Source organism: Muscardinus avellanarius, assembly GCF_963383645.1.
Source record: "Muscardinus avellanarius genome assembly, chromosome: 9".
NCBI lineage: Eukaryota > Metazoa > Chordata > Mammalia > Rodentia > Gliridae > Muscardinus > Muscardinus avellanarius.
The window spans coordinates 61,964,010-61,990,410 of NC_137795.1; the positions used below are offsets into that span (position 1 = coordinate 61,964,010).

Consider the following 26,401-nt stretch of genomic DNA (forward strand, 5'->3'; position numbering starts at 1 on the left):
GCCAGCTGGGGCCCGGATCGCGGGACTCTGGGTCCCGGCCGAACTGCGAGTAGCACGCCAGACCCCTGGAGAAACCGGGCCCAGAACAGAAAAAGATAAAGAAAAATATCGGAGAGGTGGTAAGAAAGCCATTATGGATGCCAGGACACTGGAGATGCAGACAAAACTTATCTAAATGCACTGGAACTTATGGAAAAATTCGCCGTGAAAGAGGACTGCTATTTCTCTATATTGTTAAGAATCTCAGACATCACATATAAGGAGAGAGTTTAGCGAAGACCAAGGAGAAATGCGGTGTTGAAAGAGTTCTTCGCGATGGTGGTGGAGACTTGTATTCAGGAGAAGCAGAAACCGGATCTTACCAACTTTATTTTTTTGGAGAAATTACACCAAATGTCGAATGCTACCATCATGCATGCTTAGGAACACTGAACAACATTCAGAGTGGAAAAAGAGCCTGGGAAGGATTTGAAACGGTGGAGGCAGTGGCAATGCCAGTGGCCAATATTCGGGGGAGGCAGAGATCTGATACATTACAACTGGAACCTTTGAAATAATAAAGACACAGAGACAGTGATCGGAACCTGCTGAGGGGTTAGGTGGGCGCCGGGGCCAGTGGCCGACATCGGAGCTTGCTGTGAGGCAAGGCCACTACTGAGGCCTCCGTGGCCGGGATTGGAACCTGCAGAGGGGTTAGACCGATGCTGGGGCCAGCGAGGCCGGCATTGGAGCCTGCCATGATGCAAGGCTTGTGCTAGGGCCTCCGAGGTCGGGTCCGGAACTTGCTGAGGGGTTAGGCCGGTGCTGGGGTCAGCGAGGCCGGCATCGGAGCCTGCCGTGAGGCAAGGCCAGTGTTGGGGCCCCCGAGGACGGGACCGGAGCCTGCTGAGGGGTTAGGCCGGTGCTGGGGCCAGCGAGGCTGGCATCAGAGCCTGCCATGAGGCAAGGCCGGTACTTGGGCCTCCGAGGCCAGGATAAGAGCCTGCCGAGGGGTTAGGCCGGTGCTGGGGCTGGTGAGGCCGGCATCGGAGCCTGCCTTGAGTCATGACCAGTGCTGGGGCCTCCGAGGCCGGGATCGGAGCCTGCCGAGTGGTTAGGCCGGTGCTGGGGCCAGCGAGGCCGGCATCGGAGCCTGCCTTGAGGCAAGGCCGGTACTGGGGTCTCCGAGGCCAGGACAAGAGCCTGCCGAGGGGTTAGGCCGGTGCTGGGGCCAGCAAGGCCGGCATCGGAGCCTGCCGTGAGGCAAGGCCGGTACTGGGGCCTCCGAGGCCAGGATAAGAGCCTGCTGAGGGGTTAGGCCGGTGCTGGGGCCAGCGAGGCCGGCATCGGAGCCTGCCTTGATGCATGACCAGTGCTGGGGCCTCCAAATCCAGGATCGGAGCCTGCCAAGGGGTTAGGCCGGTGCTGGGGCCAACGAGGCCGGCAGCGGAGCCTGCCGTGAGGCATGACCAGTGCTGGGGCCTCCGAGGCCGGGATCGGAGCATGCCGAGGGGTTAGGCCGGTGCTGGGGCCAGCGAAGCCGGCATCGGAGCCTGCCTTGAGGCAAGGCAGGTACTGGGGCCTCGAGGCCAGGATAAGAGCCTGCCGAGGGGTTAGGCCGGTGCTAGGGCCAGCGAGGCTGGCAGCAGAGCCTGCCGTGAGGCATGACCAGTGCTGGGGTCTCCGAGGCCGGGATCGAAGCATCCCGAGGGGTTAGCCCGGTGCTGGGGCCAGCGAGGCCGGCATCGGAGCCTGCCTTGAGGCAAGGCTGGTACTGGGGCCTCTGAGGCCGGGATCGGAGCCTGCCGAGGGGTTAGGCCGCTGCTGGGGCCAGTGAGGCCGGCATCGGAGCCTGCCGTGAGGCAAGGCCGGTACTGGGGCCTCCGAGGCCAGGATAAGAGTCTGCCGAGGGGTTAGGCCGGTGCTGGGGCCAGCAAGGCCGGCATCGGAGCCTGCCTTGAGGCATGACCAGTGCTGGGGCCTCCGAGGCCGGGGTCGGAGCCTGCCGAGGGGTTAGGCCGGTGCTGGGGCCAGCGAGGCCGGCATCGGAGCCTGCCTTGAGGCAAGGCCGGTACTGGGGCCTCCGAGGCCAGGATAAGAGCCTGCCGAGGGGTTAGGCCGGTGCTGGGGCCAGCGAGGCCGGCATCGGAGCCTGCCTTGAGGCAAGGCCGGTACTGGGGCCTCTGAGGCCGGGATCGGAGCCTGCCGAGGGGTTAGGCCGCTGCTGGGGCCAGTGAGGCCGGCATCGGAGCCTGCTGTGAGGCAAGGCCGGTACTGGGGCCTCCGAGGCCAGGATAAGAGCCTGCCGAGGGGTTAGGCCGGTGCTGGGGCCAGCAAGGCCGGCATCGGAGCCTGCCTTGAGGCATGACCAGTGCTGGGGCCTCCGAGGCCGGGATCGGAGCCTGCCGAGGGGTTAGGCTGGTGCTGGGGCCAGCGAGGCCGGCATCGGAGCCTGCCTTGAGGCAAGGCTGGTACTGGGGCCTCTGCGGCCAGGATAAGAGCCTGTCAAGGGTTTAGGCCGGTGCTGGGGCCCGTGAGGCCGGCATCGGAGCCTACCGTGAGGCATTACCAGTGTTGGGGCCTCCGAGGCCGGGATTGGAATCCTGCCAAGGGGTTAGACTGGTGCAGGGGCCAAGGGCCAGCATCGGAGCCTGGCGTGAGGCAAGTTCACTCCTGCGGCCTCCAAGGTCGGGACCAAAGCCAGCTTAGGGGTTTGACCGGTTCAGGGGCCAGCGAGACCAGAACTGGGTCCTCCCATGAGGCAAGGCCGCTGCTTGAGCCAGCGAGGTCTGTATCAGTCCACTGAGTAGCCAGGCCACTACTGGGACCATCACGAGTGGGATTGGTACTTGCAACGCAGCATGCACAGAGAAATATCGCAGAAAATATAAATCAGACGCTTCTCTTAATCAGCAATAACTAGGAGGAAAAGGGCAACAGGAAGAGGTTGAGCTATAAAAAGGGCCCTATAGTGAAGCAACTAATGTGACCAATCAGAGGGTATGTAATACTGGAGGACGGAGCCTCTTTAAAACGCAGGAGGTACATAAACAAATGTATCAAAGTAAATCACCAAAGAAATGTGGGATGGAGGGAGGGGGAGGGAATGGGACGGGGGGCTGGAGGAGGGCTAATTGGATGATGTGTGCTTGTATATCCTCTCAAGTCTTGTACTCCAATGTGATTGATATATGACTACAATGCACCAATTTAAAAAATAAATTAATTAAAAAAATAGAAAAAAATAATAATAAATAAATAAATAAAATACAAAAAAAAATGTTGACTCTCAGATCCTAGTCAAGATGTAACTTGAGCTATATTTTTCCTTTGAAGAAAAAATAATTAGCTGGGCATGGTGGCTCATGCTTGTTATCCCAGCATTTGGGAGGCTGAGACAGAAGGATCGCAGTTCGCAGGCAGCCTCAGCTACTTTGTGAGTCCCTTTGCAACTCAGTGAGACTCTGTTTCAAAATAAAAAGAATAAAAAGTAGGGCTGGGGGTATAGCTTGGAGGTAGAATGTCTCAGGGTTCCATCCCCAGTAACGCAAAATAAATAATGAGTAAATAAATAATTGACATGTGTTAATTTCTTACCTTACATGGGCCCAAGAGCAAAATGTTATATAAATTCATGTTAACAAAGTATGGTCACAGTATTATAACCTTGTGAGAAGGGTTTTTTTTTCTTTCCCTAGTCTTTCTCTATTCATCTCCTTCATTCTCTTTTGTTTGTTCCAATTTTCCCAGTAATATTCCAATTTATGTCTACTATCTTAGTGTAATTACTGCTAGAGCCCCCTCAAGTAAATACATAAAATCATATTCTCTATCAGTAGTCATTAGGGAAATAGAAAATAAAACCAAGTAGAGATGCTCACTAGAATGGCTAACATTAAAACCATTGACCATACCAATTGCTGGCAAGGATGTGAAGAAACTAAAACTTTATATATTTCTACAAAGACTATAAAATGATTCAAACACTTTAGAAAATTATTTGATACTTTTTTTTAACAACTTAAACATAACTATGATACCATCTAGCAGTTTCACTCTTAGATATTTACTTATGAGAAATGAACACAAAGATCCATAGACTTTTACATGAATGCTCTTAATAGCATTATTTTTAATAACCTTGAACTGTAAACTTCACTGTCCATTGATGAGAGTGGATAGATAAATAGTAATATATCTATACAATGAAATACTGCTCAGAAATAAATAGGAACAAATGTTTTTCTTCTTCTTGTAGTACTGGGGATTGAACCTAGGGGTATTCTACCTCTAAGCTACACCCCTAGCCCTATTTTATTTTATTTTAAAACAGGGTCTCACCAAGTTGCTGAAACCTCACTAAGTTACTGAGACTGTTCTCGACCCCAAGATCCTCCTGTCTTAGCCTCCCAAGAACTGGGATTATAGATGTGTGCTGCCATGCATACAGAAAAAGCTATTTTTTTCAGACAACATGTAAAAATCTCTATGTAAAAGAAGTCAAATAAAAAGAATAATATATGATTATGTCTTAATAAATCTCTAAAAAATGCAAATTATAATAATAGAAACCAAATCAGTGTTTTCTTGAAGATAGGAAAGGAGGGATTCCAAAGAGACATGAGGAAACTTTTTGAGATAGAAGATATATTTATCACTTAACCATAGTAATCATTTCACAGGTATAAGTCAAAATCAATCAATCTGCAATTTAAAAATGCATTGTTTATTGTATGTCAATTATATCTCAAGCTGTTAAAAATAATAGTGCAAACTTTTTATCTCAGAAGTATCACAGGTTAGGCCAGACATGGTAGCTCACACTTCTAATCCCAGCATTCGGGAGGCCGAGACCAGAGGATCAGAGTTTGCAGACAGTCTCAGCTACTTAGCAAGGCCCTTCGCAACTCAGTGAGACCCAGTTTCAAAAAACAAAAAAAAAACAAAAAAAGGAGACTGAAAAATAGGGATGGGAGTGTAGGTCAGAGGTAGAATGCCCCTGGGTTCCATTCCCCAGTACTGCAAAAAGAAAAGAGAAGTATCACAGTTTGAAAGCTGGTAATAGTTTCTTGATCTGGAAGCTGGTTTAATAGGTTTTTAATCTGGGTGTTGATTTCATAGACTTATTTTGTGAATATTCACAATATGATCACTTTTCTACACGTCTATTATAGTTCAACAAATCTTCCCCGCCAAAATCAACAAACACTGCATAAAACAATTCCTGAAGGGCACTGGGTTCAATACCCAAAACTGAAATAAATACAAAAGAAAGGAAGTTCTTTGGTCCTAATCTAGTAACAGCCAGCCTTATGTAGAGGCAAAGGAAGAAGCAATGGTTTTCAGGTGTCCTGGGAAGTTCTCCAGTAGTCAGCACCTGTGTGTGTGTGAAATGGCCACAGGTGGCAGTTAACCATCCTCTGAGACAGGATTCTTCCCTGTCAAGAAGACAAAAAAAGCTGGGTATGGTGGCTCAGCACTCGGGAGGCTGAGATCAGTGGATCCTGGAGAGCCTCAGCTACTTAGTGAGGCCCTCCACAACTTAGTGAGACCCTGTTTCAAAATAAAGAATTAAAAATAGGGCAGGGGATGTAGGTTGGAGGTCAAATGCCCCTGGGTTCTATCCACAGACCTGCAAAAAAAAAAAAAAAAAAAAAAGACAAAAAAATTGACGAGTGCTCTCCAAATATTTCTCCAGGTTTGTATTTCTATGAACCAAAATCATATTATTCATTAGGAAATTTGCAAAATCTATTATATTATCTTCTATATTAATAAAATATTTGGTAGTTCCTATAATATGCAATGCTTTAATTTCTTGCAAAAATATTACAAGTTATATATCTTAAAAAACTTGCCACAGAAGTATAAACATCATTCTAGAAAGCCAAGACAAAGAAAAGCAAAGGCTAGAGACAGTGGAAGAAAAGCATGGAAGTAAAACCTGCAAGTCTTGGTTTCGGTCAGGTAGCATTCTAGTCCCCTTCTATATGATTGTGGTAAATTGACAATTTGTGCACATGCGTGTGTGTGTGTGTGTCTGTGTGTGTGGTACTGGGGGTAGAACCCAGAGGCTTTCTACCTCTGGGCTATACTCCCAGATCTATTTTATATTTTATTTGGAAACAGGGTCTCACTAACTTGCTGAGAGCCTCACTAAGTAGCTGAAGCTGGCTTCGAACCTGTGAGATCCTCCTGTCTCAGCCTCCCAAGTGCTGGGATTACAAGCGTGCGCCACCACGCCTGGCTCAACAGCTTTTGACTATTACTAAAAGCTACATGTAGATAAAGGGCTTAGGATATCATGAATTACGGTTGAATAAGCCTAAATATGATTTAGAAATCTTTAACAAAGTTAATAATATTAATAATATTCTTAATTTTTTTGTGTGTGTGGTACTGGGGACAGAACCCAGGGGCCTTCTACCTCCAGGCTACACCACTAGAGCTATTTTATATTTTATTTGGAAACAGGTTCTCACTAAGTTGCTGAGGCTAGCTCCAAATCTGCATGGTCCTCCTGTCTCAGCCTCCCCAAAATTGAGATTACAAGGGTGCACCACCACTCTCAGATAATATTCTAAATATTTTTGAAAAGAGTATAAACTCTCTTTTGGTCACAACGATTCTAACACAGCTAAAACCATGGTCAAGAGACTGGCCCTTCTCCAAAGAGTCTGGTATTTGGACTGTGTCAGAGGAAGCCTCCCTCCATCCCCAGTCCTCGGCCCATCTCCTCTGTAGACCTTTGTCTTTTCTATGGATGCTCTCCACTCAGGTTTCCAGTGAAATTTCAATTCCTTAGCATTTCTTCAAGCCTTTCAGAATTAAGTCATCATTCCAGACCTGACCCCTGGCCTGTTCTCTCAAATGTCTACTTCTGACAAGCCTGGAATCTCTGGCATGCCTCAGATGTCTGGATATTTCTTAGCAGTAGTGTTCTTTCTCTTCTCTCCCCTTTTTCCTCAAATGGCTTGTCCATGGATCCAGTGTCTGCCTCAGCCTTTCTGTGTGCAGCCCCACTTTCCTCACCTCACAGTGATGCCCATCTCTTTAGAACCAACCAGGTCCTTCCAGGCCAATCTATAAAACAAGGTGTTAAATATCCTAAAACTAAGTGCCAGACACAATTTTCTGGCATTGTGCCTGTACTCTTAGCTTAAAATACCATTCCTTCTTCTGACAACAGACCCAGCTCTAGCTGGGATCCACCCTGCCCCATTTTAGTCTAAGCAGAGTGGAAGAATATTTCTTCTTACACCCTGGGGAATGGAGCCTGGAATCCAGGGTACACTAGTCCCACAGTGATTGCTTTGGAGGTGGAAATGTGATTTTACTACATCAGAGAAAATGTCAGGACTTCTGTTGGAAGCCCTGAAATAGTTGCTCACTTTTCTTTGGTTAAATTTGAACTGGAAAGTCTATAACTAAAGTAGGTTTGGAAAAAATAAAAATATAATATAGGTTTGGCTGTTATATTTGCAGATTATAGGGCAAGAGAACAATTAAAGGCCTATTTTTTATTTTATTTATTTGTGTGTGTGTGTGTGTGTGTGTGTGTGTGTGTGTGTGTGTTGTGCTAGGGATTGGGCCCAAGGGCATTCTACCTCTGAGTTATATCCCCTGCCCTATTTTATTGTTTTATTTAGAAACAAGGTTTCGCTAGGTTGATCCAAGTCTCACCACTTGCTGAGGCTGTCCTTAAACCTACAATCCTCAGGTCTCAGCCTCCCAAGTACTGGGATTACAATCATGCTACACCATGCCTGGCTTGAAGGCCTGTGTTCTAAACATAAATTTATATGCCTAAATATGTGAAATCATAAATTCAGGCACAATGTTAAATAAAAATTGTTCTGTCCTATCTGAATAAATATGCTTTCATAATGAGCTAGAAGGTCAGATTCAAATTCTCAGACTCCACAGACCTCTGCTGTAGAAGACAGCTGGGAAAAAGAGAGTAACTCTTTGGTCCATCTCCTTTTCCTTCTTGTCTCAATTCTATACCTTAAGAGGTTTCACCCAAGAGGTTTCACCCAAGCAGAGAGAAAACCCTTGGGTTCAAAGATATATAAATTGGGCTTTTTGGTCCACCTGCAAAAGGATGATCTTGATGGAAGATCATCCTTTGTGGGAAGGAAATCCTTGGATCCGTGGTACCTAGACTGTGGTCTGGAACAATATAAGAAGGTTCCAGGGTACATATCCCATTAGCCCCAGAGGCTCTTTGCTCCACAGGGAAGGGCATGGCTAGAGGAAAGCTAGCTAAGAGCTGAGCCCTCCATCACGCAGGGGCCTGCAGAAGAGCCCGTCACCTGGATCTCCAGAGGGCACTTAGCCATGGGAGTCCATCTCACAGTCATGATGGTAGGACCATGTTACAACAGCATGTCAAAGGAGATGGAGCCAAACCAAGAGGTGGGCAGACCTGGGTTATGACTGTCATGTGGGTTGCCACATAAGCCACATCTAAAAACAGTCCTATCCATGAACTTTGCAGTTACATGAGCTGGTTCTTTTTCTTTGTTTGTTTGTTTGTTTGAGCCAATTTGGGTTGAGCTTTCTGTTATTTGAAGGCAGAGCAAACATGTTGAAAGGCCTTATCGAGCCGGACGTGGTGGCGGCGTACGCTTGTAATCCCTGTGCTTGGGAGGCTGAGACAGGAGGATCACATGGGTTCGAAGCCAGCCTCAGCTACTTAGTGTACTTAGTGAGGCTTTCAGCTACTTAGTGAGATCCTGTTTCCAAATAAAATATAAAATAGATCTGGGAGTGTAGCCTGGAGGTAGAAGGGTTTCCAGGAACCCCAGTACCACCAAAAAAAAAAAAAAAAAAAAAAAAGAAAAAGAAAAAGAAAGGCCTTTTCTTTTTCTATTATTATTATTATTAATTATTATTATTATTTTGGTACCAGGGTTTGAACTTAGGAGCATTCTACCTGAGAACTACACCCCCAGCCCTTTTTTTTTTTTTTTTTGGTGGCACTGGGGGTGGAACAGGGGCTTTCCACCTCTGGGCTATACTCCCAGACCTATTGCGCCACCCCACCCTGCCTATTCTATTTTTTAGGGGGTTTTTTTGTTTTTGTTTTTTTGGTGGTACTGGGGTTCCTGGAAACCCTTCTACCTCCAGGCTACACTCCCAGATCTATTTTATATTTTTATTTGGAAACAGGGTCTCCTAAGCCAGTGAGGCTTGCTTTGAACCTGCACCATCTTCCTGTCTCCGCTTCCCAAGTGCGGGGATCACAAGCGTGCGCCACCACGCCCAGCTATTTTGTTTGTTTGTTTGTTTTATGAAACAGGATCTCACTAAGTTGTTGAGGGTCTTGCTAAGGTGCTGACAGTAGCCTCACCCATGATCCTCCTTTCTCAGCCTCCCAAGTGCTAGGATTATAGGTATGCAGGACTTGATAGTGGTATGTGAATGATTCTGGCTGTGCTGCACTGATTTCTATCACTGTGGGAATGCCCTTGATTTATCCATTCCCTGCAAATAAAGGTTTCCCTGTGCTCCTCCCCCACACACTGGTGGAGAGAGGGTTCCATGCCCAGTGCTGTCTCTTTGTCAGTCCTGTTTTACAGGTAGCAGCTTGCCTCACAGTCACACTCTCCTATTTTACAAGAGAAAGTGTTAAAAACTGCCAACCAAAAATTCACTTTTGAAAGTACTGCTAAGTTTACAACACCCAACAATTAAGCCAGTTGAAAATATACTCTAATATGTGAAACCACAAGAAAGGACTTAAAACTACTTAGTAAATTCTATACTCCTTGAAAGCAATTCATCTCCAGGGTTTTTGGTAAGGGCAATTCAAACGTATCAGAAAGAAACACTTGTACTTTGAGTCTTCTCTTTATTGACAGGTTGCTTCCCAAATTTGAGATGGACACACAATCTTGCTTCTTATTCCAATGTTATCTCCAGTAGCCTGATTTTAGTTCTAGTTAATAAAAGTTCAGCTTACAAGTTTGGTTCCCTAGTAGAGACTCTAAACCTCAGAAACTAACTTCTTGAGGTTTTGTAGAATAGTACATGACAATAAAAGGATGGACATATGTTACTTTTTCAATTTTAATTGTGACAGCACCATTTTTCTATGAAAATATGCCCTAATATGTGGCTTTTTTTTATTAAGAAAAGTACCAAGTATGTAAAGTTATACAATGTGTATTTTTAAAAAGTAAATACCACCATGAAATTTTTAGGGTATTAACTCAATCACAGTTCCTACCCAGTTCTCTCTCCTCTCCTCTCCTCTCCTCTCCTCTCCTCTCCTCTCCTCTCCTCTCCTCTCCCCTCCCCTCCCCTCCCCTTCTCTCTCTCTCTCTCTCTCTCTCTCTCTCTCTCTCTCTCTCTCTGGGGATTGAAACCAAGAGCATTCTACTTCTGAGCTATAGATGCCCCAACCTATTTTATTTTAAAACAGGGTCTAGCAAAGTTGCCAAGGCTGGCCTAAAGCCTGCAAGCCTCCTGTCTCAGCCTCCCAGTACTGAGATGATAGGTGTTCACCACCACACCTGGCTTCCTGCCCATTTCTTTAATAAATTACTTTCCTGGTTCCTGCAGATGGAGAGTGTATTTGCTTTATGTATGCACAGTGCTCTGCCGCTACTCCTTTCACCTTGGGCCACAGGAAGGAAGCAGGAAGGAAGGGGAAGGAGGTGGGAATAAAACTGATGAGTAAAGAAACAGATGAGAGACCAAGAGGGTGCTGAAAAGCTCACACGCAAAGAGTGGCCAGGGATGTCGACAGCTGTCCAATTCCTGGCGGCAGCCTCCCTTGCTTGAGGCCCATCCTCCTGCCCATACATAGAGTCTCTTCATGCTTTCCAATGAATTATGGGGTGCCCAAGTAGAATTTTGTTCTCTTCAATGGAAATTATTAACTAAAACACAAACTTTTTGAATGTCTTTCTTCTAACTTGCATATAACCATGAATTTTAGCTCAATGAAGAAAGCCTTAAGAATGACTTTTTTGGTTTGAGCCTATCCTGAAATTTTGTGATTACTATCACTTGGACACAAATTTGCTCTTCTGCTATGTATATAAAAAAATTATGTGTAAAGCAGTCTTTTCGTCTGTGGGAATGAGTGGAACAATTTGCAGTATTTGGGGAGTTTTAAAACACAGCCTTCCCCTGATTTTCTTTTGTTTTGAAACCGGGTCTCACTAGGTTGCTGAAAGCCTCTCTAAGTTACCGAGGCTTGTCTTGAACCCGAGATTCTCTTGTCTGAGCCTTCCAAGTACTGGGATTAAAGGTGTGCACCACCATGCCCAGGGGTTTCCCTGAATTTCTTAGTAATAATTTTATTCCCAATCAATTATGTAAGTCTATAGAAACCCAAATCATCAACGCACTTGAAAGCATGGAACTTAACCTCTTGATTTCAATAGTCTTTGTATTTAAGTGATTCTAGCATATGTTTTTAGAAAAAGAAAATAAATATTTTCTATCTGCCTACATGCTTCTAACCTTGATTAAACTCCTAGGGAATTTTTTTGTGAAAAAAATAACAAAACAAAAATCTAGGGCTGGGGCTGGGGCTGGGATCAGTGATAGAATGCTTGCCTAGCATGGGCCAGGCCCTAGATTCAATCCCCAGTACCATGAAAGAAGAAAGAAAGAAAGAAAGAAAGAAAGAAAGAAAGAAAGAAAGAAAGAGAGAAAGAAAGAAAGATCGTATTAAGATTCCGTTATTTATACATTTGAACTAGTTTGGTAAGGATGCTATAATAAAGTTGTACAGACTGGGTGGATTAAACTACAGGAATTTTCTTACCAGCATGGAAGCCAGAAGTCTGAAATGAAGGTGTTAGCAAGGTTAGTGCTTACTAAGACCTCTCTTCTCAGCTTATAGATAGCTGTCTTCTTCCTGTGTCTTCACATGGTCCTTTCTTGGGGTGTGTCTATAAGTATCTAAATGCCCTCTTCGTGTGTGTGTGTGTGTGTGTGTGTGTGTGTGTGAATGGGGATTGAACCCAAGGGCATTCTCTACCTCTGAGTTATACCCCCAGCCCAATTTTATTTCTGATTTGGAAACAAGGTCTCACTAAATTGCTGAGGGCCTCACTAAGTTACCAAGGCTGGCTTCAAACCTGCGATTCTCCTATCTTAGCCTCCCAAGTACTGGGATTACAAACATATGCCACAACACCCGGCTAAAGTTGTGGAAGGCCTCACTAAGTTGCTGAGGCTGGCCTTGAACCTGTGTTCCTCCTGTCTCAGCCTCCCAAGGACTAGGATTACAAGTGTATGCCACCACGCCTGTCCCTCATTAATACTTAAAGACGGTATATCCAAATATAATCACATTCTGAGGAAATGAGGGCTAGGAATTTAACATATTACTATTAAAGTGCTTCAGTTTGCCCCATAACAACACTGAATCAATATTTTTGAGTGCTTAAAATAAGCTGTTTAAGTGGCTGGGAAAAGGAAAAGTCCTCTCATCCACCCTTATAGAGGCTAAATCTTGAAGGACATGTTTTATTTAGGGTGCTATGTAAGCCTCTGTGACAGAGACCTCAGGATAGAAGGGGTAGAAGACTCTTTCTCACAGAGAAGTCCAAGATGAACAGGCAAGCCTGCAGGCTGCTGTGCTGTCTTCCCCCGGCTTCCTCTCTGGCCCAGGTGACGTCTCCAGCTCACACCATCTCCTGCACTTCACCAGCAGGATAAAAGAAAGGGAAATGCACATTCTTTTTAAGGGCATGACCTCAAAGACCCATTTAGTATTTTAACTCATATCCCTTTGGTAAAAAAAAAAAAAAGTCGTAAGCTCACAGCTGGCTACAGGAATGCTGAAAGATGTAGTCCTGAGCTAAGTGGTCATGGGCCTACCTAAATCACAGTTTACTGTGGATAAAAGGGCAAACGAATTTTAGGAGACAATTTATGGGGACAGAAGCCACAATGGTAATGGCTTTATATAGACGGGGCAGTATTTATAGAAACAGCAAAAGCTGGTGTAGAGGAAGAGGTGGATCAAGTTGGAGAAGCACAGAAAAGTAAATACCAGAGATCAAAAGACCAGAGAGAGAACAAGTGTAAAGGAAGCTGTTTGTGCCCCTTAAAGCTCTTTCAATCCTGGTTCTGATCTTTCATGTTATAACAGCACTTCCTTATTTCTGCTTTTAAAAGTCCTAAATAGCTTATAGGTTCAGGTTTTGGTTTTCTTTCAAAATGGCTTTTCTACTTACAATGCTCACTTACCTGCTAAGCAAGTACTGGCTTTCTACCAACAATTCAGAAAACCTGGTCTTATTGCTTATTCTTACTGAAAAATAATTACCAAAATAGCAAGTTAGAAAGAAGTCATATCAATGGCTGCTTGACAATTTACACTGACACGAACTATGTGACTCCAAAGGAAAGAATGTATGTAGAAGAGAAATTGGACATAAAAGGTGCTAACAATGTACCGATAAGGTTTGCCAAGTCTGTTAAACCCTTTTATTTTTTAGTAAATTATCCTTTTTAAAAAATCCATAAAGCTAGTCTTCTAAACTTTTAATAGGGAAATTAGTTTACTTTATATATGCTTCCTAGATGTATCCCAGTTTCCTTTGGGAAACTACTTTTTTTTTCATTAGAAATGCTCTTAGTAAAAAGGTAAATTCAGGTGCCTTCCTTTCCACTATGAGATGGAGGGACCTCTGGAGGCCCTTCTCACCAACACCTTTCATTTATTAAGCAGATAAAGGTAGAAGGTCAACACCTGCCATGAGTTAGGTCAGTTTAAAGCTTACTCCTGGGAATTTAAATCTCAAACAAAGTGGAAAAGAAGCTGATATTGGTAGAATTTAATCATTTCTGGACTGACACACTGCTCAGTAAGACTATGACTAAATCTCTAAAGATTTGCATACTTTATGAATTACCATATAATTCCATTTTCCTTAAGTTCTACAGATTTGGCTTTCATCATTTTGCAATCCAAAACCCCAAATTGATTAACCTACTATTGACTGACTTATAAATTAACTGTATTTAACTATGATGCAGAAAATAAATAAATAGAAAAACCCAACAACATTCCTAAACCAATGAGGAAATTCAGACAGAAATCACCAAAAGAAAAGATTGAAAAATGGTAGTGCATTTGCCAAATATGAATGAGGCCCTAGGTTCAGTCCCCACCAACATTAAAAAAAGAGAGATAGAAAGTAAGGCTGACAAAAAGTAGCATGAATAAAGTTCTTTTAAAGTTTTCTCAAATTTTTATTTTATTTTATTATTGGTGCATTGTATTCATACATCATAACGGGATACAAAAGAAACTTGTGTAGACATACATGCACACAACTCCCAGTTAGCCCCTACCCAATCCCCACCCCATTCCCTCCCCATTAAAATGGTAATTATTCCCAATGGAATAGATAAAGGAAGTTATCTGTACTAGTTTATATTATTCATTTATTTATGTGGCTTGCCCTTGCCCCACTGGATTTCAATATAGTTTTAGTCCCATTACTTTTTTCTATTGCTCTATTTCTCCCTTTTGGAATGAAAATGTTTTTTTCTGTACACTGTATATTTGTGACTTGCTTTTTTGTTTATACAAGAGTTCACAGCCAAGAGTTTATCTGGTGTCTTAGATGAGACTTTGGACTCTTGAGTGATGCTAGAACTGTTCAGACTCGGGGAACTCTTGGAAATGGACTAAATGCATTTAGCCTTGTGAGGTAGCTGTGAGGTCTAGGGGGTCAAGGGCAGAGGGTAATGGTTTTTATTTAGAATGTCCTCCTAGCTCTCATGTAAACAAGGTAGCAATGTTGGAAGTGGGGTTTGGTTGCTAAGGATGCATCCCTGGAGGTGTGGCCTTTGGGGACTATATATGATGCTCTCCACCTCTTGCTTGCTTTCTGCTTTCAGCCTTCACGATGTGAGAGTAGAACTTTGTGAACTCCCTCACTCGGTTTCCCGCTGCCATGCCCTGAAATCCAGTCAAACAGATATAAAATAAAACTATATGTTGACTTTTCCCCATAAAACTAAAAGTGATTTAAAACAAGAATACTTCTGGGCCTAGTGGTGCATGCCTGTAATCCCAATACTTGGGAAACTGAGACGTGAGACGGGAAGATTGCAGGTTTGAGGTCAGCATCAGCAACTTATTAAGACCCTCCATAACTTAGTAAGATGCTGTTTTTTAAAAAACTAAAATAGTGAAGAGATACCAATTTCACTAACTTCTGGTGGGTGTTGAATGGTTTATTAGTTTTTAGGAAAGCAAATTGGCAATATGAAACAAGAGCCAAAATGTTAATGTTGTAGCTGGATGTGGTGGTGCATGCCTGTAATCCCCATGCTTGGGAGGCGGATCGCACAGGTTCGAAGCCAGCCTCAGCTGGTATAAGAGACCCTGTTTCCAAATAAAAAAAATATAAAATAGGTCTGGGAGTATAACCTGGAGGGAGAAGGCCCCTGGGTTTCATCCCCAGAACCATATATATATATATCTACACACATATATAGTACTAATCAAGGAAGCTGATCCATTATAAAGGTTATAGAATAAGAGATATATTTGTAAACCTTACACAATTATGGAGCATGCTAGAGAAGTCAAAGCCCAGACAGAATAGTTTTAGAATCAGAAAAGAGTCATTAACCAATCTTCCATTATTGGGAGTAGTGGACATCCAATGCTCAAGGAAAAAATCTGAATCACTGATGTAGATATAGACATCAAATTTCCCAAAGGGGCATTTGTGGTGAAGTCTCCGGGAAGCCATCTCCTCTGGAAATCTGCATCCAGACATTCAGTGACAAGTCTGGGCCCCTCGTGCATCAGCAGGGCCAGCAACCAGGAGGAAGAGCTAGATGCCAAAAGGAGAAAAGTAGAAACAACATGGAACCTGCTCCTTTGTGACAACAAAGACCTGCTCAGAGTGAAGGAAGCCACTGCTTCACCTCCACCGCTCAAATCTCTTTTGGCCAACTTGATCAAGCTACAGGGAATCTGGGAAGCACAGTCCCCAGCTTAATCAAACTGACACTAGGACAAGCAGTACTTGGATCTTTTGACCTTGTGGCTCCATTCCACATCTAATAATGGGTTCTGATGAGGTCAGAAAGGTAGCCAAATATTACATAAAATATAATTGTGGTTACTATGGTTCAAATAGGAAAAGTTGGATACAAGTTCATTTCCCAACAGTAGGGGAATGGTGAGAAAAGTTGAGGTAAACCACAGACAAGACTTCCATTTATTCTAAAAATTACTTTTTAAAGATAATTTTATTAGTGCATTACAGTTGTACATCATAGCAAAGTTCAATGTAATACAAACCTACACACAGCTCTTTGTGTATTTCCTTCAATATCCCACCTAAAAAATTACTTCTAATTGTGCATATGTATATGTGGTATGTGTGTGTGGTGTGTGCATATGTGTGTGTGTGTGTGTGTGTGTGTGTGTGTGTGTTATTGGCTATTGAATCCAGAGGCATTCTACCTCTGAGCTATAGCCCCAGTCCTATTTTTATTTTCTGTTTTGAAACAAAGTCTCACTAGGTTCCTGAGAGTCTCACTAAGTTGCTGCAGCTGGTCTCGAATCTGCAATCCTCCTGTCTCAGTCTCCCAAGTATTGGAATTATAAGTATTTGCCACCACACCCATAATCATGTCAATTTTTTGTGTGTGTGTGTGTGGTACTGTGGTTCCTGGAAACCCTTCTACCTCCGGCCTACACTCTCAGACCTATTTTTTTAATGCTTTTTTAAAATTTGGGTCTCTTAAACCAGCGCAACTGGCTTCGAACCTATGCAATCCTCCTGTCTCCACCTCCCAAGCATGGGGATTACAAGCGAGCGCCGCCATGCCCGGCATATCATGTCAATTTTAATGACATGAATATGTCCTCATAGAATTTTAAAAGTTTATGCAAAGCTATATGTAAATTAGAATAATTTTAAGAACATTCATAGATTTGCTTTCCTGATGGGGTATGTCCATACAGCGCCTAAGGAGATGCAGCCTTCCTTGGCCTGAGCGGCCTACAGCCTAAGGCAAAACTTTAAGTAAAGTGATTCAGCAGAAAAGGGGCAAAGATGGCACCTGGAGGAAGCTAGGAAGGCGTGGTTTCCCCATTCATTATGGGTGGGGAGACTGAGCGGTTTTTCCCTTTTTACCTTTAAAGGAGCTTTCCGCACACATGAATGGCTCACGTACTGGCCTGGGATTGGCCATGAACTACGTGCTAGTGATCTTTATCCCGGATAGGCTAGGCTATTTCTCATGGGAATTCCCCTCGTGGTTTGGTGCTATATATATATGATTGCTTTGAGAGAAATAAATGAGATCTTGCTTGACATATCTCCCGGCTTCGTGTGGTGATTGGGCCGTCGGTACTCATCATCGCCAAGCCCTGCCATTGTTGGGCTGGATTCCCAACAGTCTGGTGCTCCGTGTGAGGCCCCCCTCTTCACCCCCTAATGAAAGAAATCGCTGGCGAGTCAGTCAGTCTTCGGGTGAGTATCCCTCCCATATATTAATATGGGGAAATCCAGTTCTAAACCTGACCCTGCCCTAGAATCCCTCCGACTCGTTCTCAAGAGCCAAGGACTTAATTTTGCTGATAACCAAGCCACCCAGGCCTGGGGGTACCTTCTAAAAACTGCCCCATGACTCCCTGAAAGTAATCTTTATGATTGGGATACCTGGGATCAAGTTGAGGGGCTGGTTAGGCGAGCCCAGACAGAGAAAGGGGAGATCCCCCCCTTTGCGGTTCTCCCTGCCGTCTCTGCGCTTAAAAGTTGTTTTCCCCCGTGACCCCCGGAGAAACTTACTGACCGTATCCCCAAGCCAGCGAAAAAGGGGGCTGCCAAGCATACAACCCCCTCTGCTCCCGAAGCTCCTAAAAAACCTCTCGATCCCTCCGATACCTTTGGGGACGCCAAGGACTCCCCACAGTCCCTTTCCCTGGCCAATTCCTTCTCCATACCCTCTGCTCCGCCGCTCTATGCTGATGTAGGGGGAACCGGAGGAACTGTGGGCCTCTTTCCCGTCAACGTCAACCTGGGAGCAAACCGTCCAGCCGCCTGGTTCCCCTGGGAACCGCAGGATCTCAAAGAGCTCCGAAAGGCAGTGGCAGAGGATGGTCCCAATTCCCCCTGGGCAGATACCCTAGTGGAAGGGCTGGCCCATCAGGCTTTAGTCCCCCGGGACTGGAGAGACCTAACCAAGGCAGTTCTCCCTGGGCCGCTCTTTATGAAATGGATGGCCTATTACCAGGAGGAATGCTGAATCTTGGGGGAAATAAATCAGAATGCCGATCCCGCCATCCCCTTAACCTACGGCATGCTTACGGGGATGGCTGAGCAGCATACCACTGGCCTACAACAGGCGGCCTCCCCCCCCCCCCCATACCAGGATCAGGTTAGGGCGGCTGCACTGGCGGCATGGAGAAAATTAGACGATGTGCCCACTGAGGCCCCTATTGCGGCAATCACTCAAAAGCCTGGTGAGGATCTACCTACATTTATAGAGAGAGTGTATAACAGCCTTAAGAGGAAGTTTCTGGCCGGTCCATTAAGAGACAAATCTGTCAGAATGCTAGTGTGGGACGGGATGACAGCCGACCATAAGCTGGCCTGCGCAGGGTTGAAAGGGCATACTTTAGAGAGATGGATCGTGGCTTCTCGGGATGTTGGCTCTATGAGCCATCAACTTCAAGCCATGACAGCTGCGGTAAAGGAAGGGCAATGGGAGGGCCTACAGACTCTGATACAGGCAGTGCAGCAGTCAAGGGTTGCCCCTCCCACGTGTTTCAGATGCAAAAAAGAGGGCCATTTCTGCCAAGAGTGTTCATCCCAGGCTATGCCTCCTATGGGAGGAGGGAAGAAAGGGGAAATCCCCCGATGCCCTGCCCCAAATGCCGTAAGGGCTTTCATTGGGCCCGGTACTGCGGGTCCAAATTTAACTTAATAGGAGGAGCTTTTAACCTCCCAAGGGGGGCTTCCCCCAGCCCCCGTAAAAAATGGGTTAAGACCCAAGATGGTCGTCACAATTGGAGATAAAAATTCTAAATATTTAATTGATACTAGAGCCGATCAAAAGCGAATCGGGTTCAGACATGGTCGCCGCGAGGCATCCAGTGCGGTAATGCGACCTATCCCATAGAAGCTGGCGGGAGCCGGGGAGAGTTCTCTTTTCTTTGTAAAGGGCAGGGCACCCTGGAATGGGTTCGCCCCAAGAGAGGGGCCTGTGCCTTGGAAAGCATCGCGTTTCCGGTGGCATCCAGTGAGCTCTCACTGGCTCTTGAAAATCCGGGGGAGAGAGTGTAAATCTCGCGCTGTGCCGTACCCATATCCTCAGCAGGTCTCCAAGATAAACCGCCTCTGGCATGTTGGAACAAGAGCAGTTAAACATGGGACAATAGGTCCTAAAGAGATGGGTGAGCGCCATTGCGAAGGGACAGGGATGGCCTGCACAAAAGTTCAAGCCCCGCCAGCTGTCAGGCTGGATCCCGACACTTTCCTTTTTTATATTTCCTTATGCCCTTCCTTATTCATTCTTCACAAAGGAGCCAAGGTCATCTTCTAAGTGTGGATCAAATGATGTGTATCCTCTGGCTAAAACTCCAAAGTGGCTTTCTATCTTACCTAGAACAAAATGCAAACTCTTCCCACAGTCTGCAAGGTACTGCATGCCCCTGTCTTTGCTGGCTACTCTCACTGTGTCTTGTGGGCTCTTTGCTCTGCTTCCTCAGCTTTAGCCTCACCGTGCTTTGGCCAGGCTCTAGTACAGGCTATGATCTCACACAATTATTATCATAATTGTTACTATTGAAAACAATAATTATTACTTTCACTTGTTCTTCCCTTACATGGCATTACTCAGAGCTCAGCCCACGTGTTACTTTCTCAAACGGGCCTATCTAAAGTGGCCCCTACCCCCACCACACCCAACAGCTGTTTTCCGTCTCATTACCCTGCTCACTATGTCTTCATGAACTAAAAAAAAAAAAATCATTACACTTAGTACTTCCCTCACTAGGAAGGAGACCCACTAGATTATGTGTTGTATCTCTGGATCTCCAGCAAGTCAACACGGCTCTCTATGTTTTCCCTGAATGAATGAATTCATGGATGAACAAATTTTTTGAATTTTCTATCATGATTGTTTTCATGATATAGTAAAGAAAAAATATTTGGAAAGGATATGTTGGTTGATGCGCAATCTTGTGTCAGGATGGATTCCCACTTACATAATAAAAGTCCTCTCAACTGTCTTGTCTTCCAGTGATTATCCAGGCCTATTTTGGCTGCTCTGTTTCTCTTGTAAGAATTAAGTAAGAGTCTCCACTCTACAAAAAGGTTGTGAATTAAATGTCTATAATGCCCAGGAATGTAGAACAGATTCTCCCATATAAGTCATGTCATACTAACAGTTGGTGGGCAAAAACTATTTTGCCAACAACACTCTGTAAAACTCCCAGATATCTTGACTTCAAACCCCACTTTAAAGCCACAGCGACCTCCCTCCTAGATCAAGAGGTTCAGCTACTGTCAGCAGTTCTGTTCTTCTCTGTCCACGCCGCACCTTCTCATCCCTAGGGACACGGCTCTCTCCACATTGCTCAGACTCTCCTACCTTCAAGCTCTATCCCATCATGACCAGTGTGCCAACCACTCTCACTGGTCAATCTTAAACGTTTTTGTTTCTCTGGCCTTTAGAACCTGAGAGATGCAACTGCTTATTTTCTCCGCATATGTACCTTTGCTTGTCTTGAGTGTATAAAATTTTGGTACTATTTGCCTTAGAATGCTTTTTTATGCTCCAGTCTTTGGATGACCACTTGAATGAAGTTTGATTTTTGTTCTGGTCAGAGTTCCTATAAGCTATAATCTGAAGGCCTGACCACATAGCTTAGAGAAAGGAGGATTTATTTTCTTACATTTTTTCTTATGGTTTTGGACTCAGTCCATGTGAGGCTGGGGACTCTGGATCTCAGGGCTTGGCAGTGGGAGGTGGGCAGAGGGAGAGTACATGGAGACTGGAGGTAAGAGAGAGAGCAGAGGGAGAGGAACCAAATTTAATCTCCAAGGCCACACCCCAGGGACCCACCCCTCCAGCCACACCCAACTGGCCTGGGTCACCACCCAGATAAATCCACTATGATTAAAAAATGAGCTTTTTAAAGGATACTTTATATCTAACTATGACAACTATGGTACCTATCTTCACTTTCCCAGTCCAACAATACAGACACACAAAAGTGGGAAAGAGCATGTAAATGTGAATATTGGTCAGGCCCTTCTCTCAACAGCAGTAGGCAAGCAACATTCAGGCAGCCAATGGCCATGATTTGCTCACTTGACAGAGAGTCAATGGAAAAAGGGTGACCCCTGCCCTCTGTAACTAGCCAAGCCTTCTGTCTGGGAGAATTGCCTCATTCTTGAGATAATGAAAAATTATATTTAAGAATTAAAAGCACCACAGTGAGGCTTTAATTAGGTTTTATTCAGAATGCAGAATAAACATGTGGATCTACTTCACAAAAATCCCTTAGGTGAATTTTTCATGAGAAAATCTTTCCATTATTTGTCAGTCAGCATTTTTATTGCTGTGAGCCAAAATACCTGATGAACACAACTTAGAGAAAGGAAGATTTATTTGCTCACAGTTGCAAAGATTTCAGAGGTTTCAGTCCAAGCCAGGACATGTGTGTGGAGTTCAGGCATAGCAATAAAAGGCAGAGAGAGAGGGGATGCATGGACATGTATGTAGTCTATATGACTATATATGACATCCCCAATGACTTACCTCCTTCAGCCTCACCCTACTTGCCTAGGTTACCACCCAATAAATCATTACAGTGTATTTTAGCTACCTTTAAAATTAGAACCTTCATAATCACAGTATATCACCTCTGAACATCAATAAATGAGCTCTTCTATACTCAAACCACAACACAATATATTCAATTAAAAAAACTTCTAATGCTTTTCTGTGATTGATGGGTTTCACTTCATTAGCAAACTTGAATTCCAGAGAAGGCAGCTAAATAGAAAACTTTATGGCCCGGAACTTAGTAGTCTGGCCTGTTTTATGCTATCCTGATTATCTGCGAGTTTTGTAGCAAATGAAAATATGTGTGACAGGTATCTTTTTTAGACTCTGAAACTGGCAGCTACTTTGTTAGATTTTATGGGTTCAGTCGTAGCAACTTTTCATGTTTCCCATGTCCACCCAAGGAAAGTGGGCAATCATTAGAAAGTAGTCATGGAGGACTCTTCTTGCCTATTACCAACTGCTGTTGTGGAAAAAAAAAAATCACCCTATAAAGCACATATATTTAATTGTAAATTTACAGATATCTACTTCAACCAGACCCACAACATTCCCAATCTGTTTCCAAGCTTACCTCTTTCTTTCTTTCTTTCTTTATTTATTTATTTAATTTATTTATTTTGTGGTACTGGGGGTGGAACCCAGAGGCTTTCTACATTCGGGCTATACTCCCAGACCTATTTTATATTTTATTTGGAAACAGGGTCTCACTAAGTTGCTGAGAGCCTCACTAAGTAGTAGAGGCTGACTTCAAACCTGCGCGATCCTCCTATCTCAGGCTCCCAAGCGCGGGGATTACAAGTGTGCGCCACCACACCCGGCTCTTTCTCTTATTTTTAACAATGATTTTTAAAAAAGCCTTCTCTACTATTTTCACACCACTATTTACTTATCTACCGAAGACCAGCTCCAGCCAATTCAGGGTTTCTCGAAGGTGGTGAGGAGTCAGCGACTTGAGGGAATGAGAGACAGTCTTTTTTTGGAGGCGTGACTCTGCCATACAGAGTGAATGCTTTATTTTTATATGCGTTTACACCAAAATATTTGATATTAACAACTTTTGACAAAACATATCCTCAATACACCTGGACATAAACAACTTTTGGCAAAACATGTTTTCAGTACACCTAGGTACATTTTGCGCTTTATCTAAAACAATTCAACCTGCCTCGATGAGCTCATATCCCAATATCCGAAATTATCCAAATTAACGTCATACAAATCATTCTGGTTACCTAACCGCAAAGATCAATTTTATTCTAATTATTAACCTAACTAACAATGGAGCTCTGCAAAGCACATTCAAACCTAAAGCTAAACCGAAAGTACAGAAAACAAGGGGCTTTTCCATTAAAAGGAACACAAAGATTTTAAAAGATCTTTATGGGGCACAAAACATTTTACTTTTATATTTGATATTTTTAAATACTAAGTATACAATTTATTTTTTTAAATTCTTATGGTATTTGATCAAAAACACCAGAAAGGGGAGGCTCTACCTAGCCGATTTCTCCATCACACATAATAAACTTTAACTAAGCTTATCCTTAACTACTAAATGCTAAACTTACTGTTTCTACTTCTAAAATAAGCTGCTAATTTTATCTCTTATTTTTGACTACTAGGTATTCTATAATTTACTTTGACCCAACCACCAAATTTATACTAAACTTATTCTATTTCTCTAACATAAAATGCCTACATCTAATTTTCTACAATATCTATTAAGTTGTTTACCAAGAGAACTCTTTTTGTGCTTTAGTGAGCAGGCACCAAGGAGGTCCCTGCCTGTCTAATCCTCTGTAGGAATGGCAGAGTCCTGACATCAAGCCATTTCCCAGTACTATTAACTCTGTGTTTTCCAATCATCATACACTCCTGTACAGGAAAGTGGAGGATTGTTGGAGGTGGAAAAGTATTCTGATTAGTGCTAGCCCCCTGAGGGAGATACTATAGTCAACCCCCTGACTTATAAGCAGTCATATGGAGGGCCTTGCATGGTAGGTATAATTTGCCCAAAGTAAACTTAAGTGAATTAGGAGTTGTAAGCAGAGGAGCAAAGAGCTCTTTTCTATGTAGCTTCTTAAAAGTTCTCCCATAGTCATATACTTCTTAGCGCTATTCCCAGCACAAGTCTTAGAACATTTTCCAGTCATATTCACATCAACTTTCAGATTATACAAAACAGCAATACTCAAAGCAATGTTCAAATTTCATTAATATTATCATTATTATAACTAAAATCAAGAGGGATAACGGCTTCAGTTTTGCCAGAGTCTTCCAGCCCTGCGGAATTCTCTCCCCAGCTTCGACCCTGTCGTACAGCAGGAATGGCGCTGCCTCCGGCACTTATCCACTATTAAAAGTCCAAGAGGAGCTTGGTTGCACATATCTATAATCCCAGTACTTGGGAGGCTGAGACAAGAGAATGACAGGTTCAAGGACAGCTTTAGCAACATAGTAAGATTCTCAGCAACCTAGTGAGACTCTGTTCCAAAAGAAAAACTTTTTTAAAAAGGGAGGAGGCTGGTGCTGTAGCCCGGAGGTAGAATGCCCTTGGGTTCAATTCCCAGTTCCACACACACAAAAAAAAATCAAATATTCTAGCCAGACATTGTGGAACATGCCCGCAATCTCAGTACTTGGGAGACTGAGACAGATGCATTGCAGGTTCACAGACAGTCTCAGTAACTTAGTGAGACCTTGTTTCAAATAAAAAGGACTGGGCGGGCTGGTGGGCTCAGGCTTGTAATCCCAGCATTCAGGAGGCAGAAACCAGAGGATTGCAGTTAGTGAACAGCCTCAGCTACTTAGCGAGGCCCTTCACAACTCAGTGAGATCCTGTTTCAAAAATAAAAAAGACATAAAAATAGGGCTGGGGGTGTAGCTCGGAGGTACAATGCCCCTGGGTTCCATCCCTGGCATCGCAATAAGTAAGTAAGTAAGTAAGTAAATAAATAAATAAATAAATAAATAAGACTGGGTGAGCTCAGAGATAGAATGCCCCTGGGTTCACTCCCCAGTACCCCCAAAAGAATAAAAATAGGTTCTTTCCTTTTGCTCTGGAGGCCACAGCTATGAGTATGCTCAGGCTTCAGAAAAGGCTTGCCTCCAGTGTCCTTGGCTGTAGCAAAAAGAAGGTCTGGCAAGACCAATGAAATTGCCAATGACAACACCATCAGCAGATCCTGAAGCTGATCAAAGATGTGCTGATCATCAGCAAGCCTGGGACTGTCCATTCCTGGGCTTGATGCCAGTAAAAACACCTTGGCTCGCCGAAAGGGCAGGCACATGGGCAGAGGTAAGCGAAAGGGTATAGCCAGTGCTCGAATGCCAGAGAAGGCAGCCTGAATAAGGAGGATGCGGATGCTGAGCAGGCTGCTCAAGAGATACTGCGAGTCTAAGATTGACCACCATATGTATCACAGCCTGTGCCTGAAGGTGAAAGAGGATGTGTTTTTTTTTTTTTTTTTAAAGTAGATTCTCATGAACACATCCATGGCTGGAGTCAGATAAGGCCTGCAAGAAGCTACTGGCTGACCAAGCTGAGGCCCGCAAGTCTAAGACCAAGGAGGCACCACAAGTGGGGGAGGAGTGCCTCTGGGCCAAGAAGGAGGAGGTCATCAAGACTCTGTCTAAGGAGGAGGAGACCAAGAAATATGTCTGTACATAGCGGCCTTGGAGATCAGTCATTTAAATAAAAGGAACCATTACCTGTTTAAAAAAAAAAAAGAAGAATTAAAAACTAAATCACTCCAATTCTCTCTTGACTCTCTGCACAGAAAGAAACCATCTGAAGAGCACACAATCTGTTCTTACGACAATTAAACAAAGCTATTCTAATCCAGACCCAATTCTTCCTCCTTTCTTCCTAGTACTTCTACCACACAAAAGGTCGCCCCTTCTGCTTAAAGTTTATCGTTCTGTGGAAGGCATTGTAAGATGGTTCCCAATGATCCCCACTTTCTGGCTACTAGAACCCTTGTATAATCTCCTCCTTGGGAAGGGTTAGGGTTAGGGTTAGGGTTAGGGTTATAAAGCCTGAAAATCTAAAACTCTAATGCTTGTTAAAGAAATTATGGGAAAACATCTTTGCAACCTTAAGTAAGCCAATATTTCTTAAAGAAAAGGCAGAGAGAACTAACCACAAAAGAAAAGATAAATTAATTAGACTTCACCAAAGTTAAAACTTTCAAATGTCACAGTTAAGAGAGGAATAGAAGCTGAGCTCTGTGACACATGCCTGTCATTTTAGTATGTAGAAGGCCGAGTCAGGAGAATTACAAGTTTGAGGACAGCCGTGGTAACTTAGCAACACTCTGTCTCAAGAAGTAAAAAATAAATACTTGGAAAGCTAAGAGAGAAGGATGGCAGGTTGGAGGCCAGTCTCAGCAACTTAGGGATACCCTGAGCAACTTAGTAAGACCTTGTTTCAAAATTAAAAGGGCTGCCAGGCATGGTGGTGCACACTTGTAATCCCAGTACTTGGGAGGCTGAGACAGGAGGATCACATAGGTTCAAAGCCAGCCTCAACTACTTAGTGAGACTCTCAGCAACTTAGTGAGACCTTATTTCCTATTAAAAACAAAGGTCTGGGAGTGTATCCTGGAAGTAGAAA

The 26,401-nt window shown here is 43.9% G+C and overlaps 1 pseudogene across 1 annotated transcript; it reads left to right on the forward strand.

Annotated features, from left to right (window-relative positions):
- Positions 1–24,860: 24,860 nt before the first annotated feature.
- On the forward strand, positions 24,861–25,456 carry LOC308266800 (large ribosomal subunit protein eL19-like; annotated as a pseudogene). The gene has a single exon. The product of its transcript is annotated as a large ribosomal subunit protein eL19-like (transcript).
- Positions 25,457–26,401: the final 945 nt, after the last annotated feature.